The following is a 3,690-nucleotide window of genomic DNA, read 5'->3' as shown; positions in this document are numbered from 1 at the left end:
GTTGCCAAACTTGATATGTTCAGCGTTGCCAAGTTTCACAAAAACAATCCAGTCATTACACTTGGTGGCAACTGTATCTCAGACAAAGACAAACAAGAGTTCTGAGAATTAACATTTTATCATTCATTAAAAAATATATTCTCTTTGGGATCACCAGACGATTTCAATCACTTATAGAAGTACCTTCTCACTCACCCTCCCAATCCCACGCAGTGGGAAGTGAGAAACCCCAGGGTATAGCAAAGCCTTGTCAGTTGCGGTAACAATTTCTTAAGCCGACGTTGGGTCACCTCCCCGCCTGACCAGGACTGTTGGTGTCGGGGATCAACTTAACATAGCCCGCACCGGGTCCCGGGACTCGAACTGAAGACCACTGCGGTTTCACCTTCCCAAAGGAAAAAAAATTGGTGTGAAATGTTAGACGTTCTACGGTTTCAATCATAATGTTGCCCAAACTATGTTGATTAAAGCGCACAATAATCCCTATTTACCTTCACCTTTTGTAAGGTTCCTATTCCCTCGGGAGTTGACCTGGGAGTCTTGTGGCTGTTCTTCCTCTGGGCCAACTCCCTTGGACAATGGACGAGGCACATAATTAGTCCATTTCTTCGACCTTTCTTCAGAACGACGATATAAGACGAGACCTTCTCACCTTAAAGGGTCCTCGTAATTGAGGAAAAAGGTCGAAGGGAAACAATACAGAAATAACATACTAAACAATGGAAGAGAAAGAGGGAGAGTGAAAGTAAGAGAGAGAGAGAGAGAGAGAGAGAGAGAGAGAGAGAGAGAGAGAGAGAGAGAGAGAGAGAGAGAGAGAGAGAGAGAGAGAGAGAGAGAGAGAGAGAGAGAGAGAGAGAGAGAGAGAGAGAGAGAGAGAGAGAGAATGGGGAGAAGGGAGAAGGGGATAGGGAGAGAGAGAGAAATAGAGAGAGAGAGAGAGAGAGAGAGAGAGAGAGAGAGAGAGAGAGAGAGAGAGAGAGAGAGAGAGAGAGAGAGAGAGAGAGAGAGAGAGAGAGAGAGAGAGAGAGGAGGGAGAGAGAGAGAGAGAGAGAGAGAGAGAGAGAGAGAGAGAGAGAGAGAGAGAGAGAGAGGGAGGGAGAGAGAGAGAGAGAGAGAGAGAGAGAGAGAGAGGAGAGAGAGAGAGAGAGAGAGAGAGAGAGAGAGAGAGAGAGAGAGAGAGAGAGAGAGAGAGACTAAACCGATTTCAAAGTTTCTCCCTCTGCTCAGCAGCCCCCTCTCACTTTCTCTCTCTTCCTCCTCTTCCTCCTCCTCTTTGTGGCTCTGACGACTTCCTCAACAGCCTCGGTTCCTCCATGATAATCAATAAAGGAGTGTAGTACCTCCACCCTGGGGTGCGGTGCCCCCCCTCCCTCTGTTACTCGTCTCTTGTTAACAAACCACACCGGGGTAGGTGACGGTGAACTGGTACTTGGGATGAAGAGGGTTGAGATGGCGAAGTGCTGTGTGTGTGTGTGTGTGTGTGTGTGTGTGTGTGTGTGTGTGTGTGTGTGTGTGTGTGTGTGTGTGTGTGTGTGTGTGTGTGTGTGTGTGTGTGTGTTTGTGCACGTGTGTGCGTGTGTGCGTGTGTGTGTGTGTGTGTGTGTGTGTGTATGTGTGTGTGTGTGTGTATTCACTTGGTCTTTGGATCACGTGTTGGACTCGTGATCGACAGCTATTTCCCTCCTGGAAGAGAGCTCAGAGCTCGTAGGTCCGATCTATGGGTAATGCTATGACCTTGCACACACACACACCCCCAACTCCCCGCCCACGAGAGTCAGAGTAACGACCCGAAGCGCAGCGGTACCGAAATAATTTCGGCCCTGGGCAGGATTCGAACCATGAGCTGCGGGCCACTATTGTGGCAGCTCAGTGCTCTACCAACTACGCCACCGAGTCGGTGTGTGTGTGTGTGTGTGTGTGTGTGTGTGTGTGTGTGTGTGTGTGTGTGTGTGTGTGTGTGTGTGTGTGTGTGTGTGTGTGTGTGTGTGTGTGTGTGTGTGTGTGTGTGTGTGTGTGTGTGTGTGTGTGTGTGCGCGCGCGCACTCGTGCGTGTTTATTTCATAACGAAAATTGGTAAAGAATAATTTTATTTTAGGAGAAAATCATGTGTATGTATCCAATGAGTAGCAAAGTGAATATGACATACAAATAAACTAATAATCAAGGAAATTTCTTTAATTCGCAAGTGTGTTTACCATCGTCAACTTATATTCTTTCCTAAAGCTTACTCCTCTGAAAGTAGAAGAGGAACTGTTGGGAAACTTGGTAAATTTGTGAAGCTGGATATTATACTTTTTTCGTTCCCGGCTAGCAATTCTATTCAAACGAGAGTACAAACACCTCATTCTGACGTCATAAGTTTAAAACCTGTCACAATGAGCTCGCGAAGTTTGCATTACATTCTTCTTATCGCCTGATGATTTTATTCAGCTGAGGGATGGGTTTCCCAATGTAGCGAAAGTGTTTTTTCGCAATGAAATTTTTTTTCTTGAAAATGATCAAGGAATTGACTTGAATTCAAAAATTTAATTTTTAGTGATGTAATACAATCACAAGTGATGGATATTCTTTTTCCTAATTGTTTCTGTAGAAATTTAGCTACAGTTTATATATTCTTGTCGCCAAGAGTTTTTTCATAATGAAACGGTATTGTTTCATAAAGTTTCAGGACTGATTCGATTTCAGGTTTAGAGGTTCGGGATTTAGTCTGACTGATTTAGTCTTGACTGATTAGATTTTATGTTTAGACGATCGTGGGATCTTGTAGAGAATTGGACCATTAGATTGTACTTATTTTTGTATTTGTACAAGAAATGTTTTTATGGCTTTACCAGCCTTTTGTCATTAGCAATTACAGGATATGTTTGTGTATTCCTTATACAAGTCGTATTTTTGAGACTTTGAGACATTCAACCATGAGAAGGAGTATTCTTTGAATCTTCCTCAGCTTTTGATTTGAGAGGGAGAATATGACTGATTTGAGGAGGCTTTGGGAGAGGTTTCTTGTAAAAATATGGCGATTTTATTACTTTTTGAAGCGGAACCTCTCCGAAGTACAGCTGCTCAACGAGCGTCACTCCAGCTGAACTAATCTTTCCGTCAATAACCTCAATCTCATTGATTTCCTCCAGTGACACACTGAAGATGAAAACGACGCTGAGGTCGAACAGATCATCTTTTTCTGTAAAATACTCACTCTCCTCTCGTCTAAGCGCCAAGCCAAAGTCTGTGATTTTAACCTGGCCGGTCCTATGGAGAAGGACGTTTCTCGCGGCCAAATCACAATGCAGAAGTCCAACTTTGTGGACATGGCGGAGTCCTGAGAGGCATTGAAGCCAAAGAGATTTTACTTCACCTTCAGTGAAGGACAGGCCATGTTCGGCCATTCGTTGAAGTGTGACCTCGAGACTCAGGTCCATGAGTTCGAGAACGATGTAGACGTAATCGTTCTCCTCTTCTTTAAGGACCTCTTGTAAACAAATGACATTGGTGTGTTTACCGATGGTTCTAAGAGCTTTGATCTCTGTGTTGGAGTTTCTGTCATCCAATTGGCACTTGATGGCCACTGATTCTCCACTAGATCTTGAGACTCCTCGATGAACCCATCCATAGGATCCGGATCCCAGTCTTGGTCCAATGTCGAAGATCCTGTTGAGAAGTCCTGAAGACATTCCCTTGGTAACTACTCCT

The sequence above is a fragment of the Oratosquilla oratoria genome, chromosome 44 (assembly GCF_046742065.1).
Source record: "Oratosquilla oratoria isolate Oo_2021 chromosome 44, ASM4674206v1, whole genome shotgun sequence".
Lineage (NCBI taxonomy): Eukaryota > Metazoa > Arthropoda > Malacostraca > Stomatopoda > Squillidae > Oratosquilla > Oratosquilla oratoria.
Note: the sequence above shows the minus strand (reverse complement) of the source record.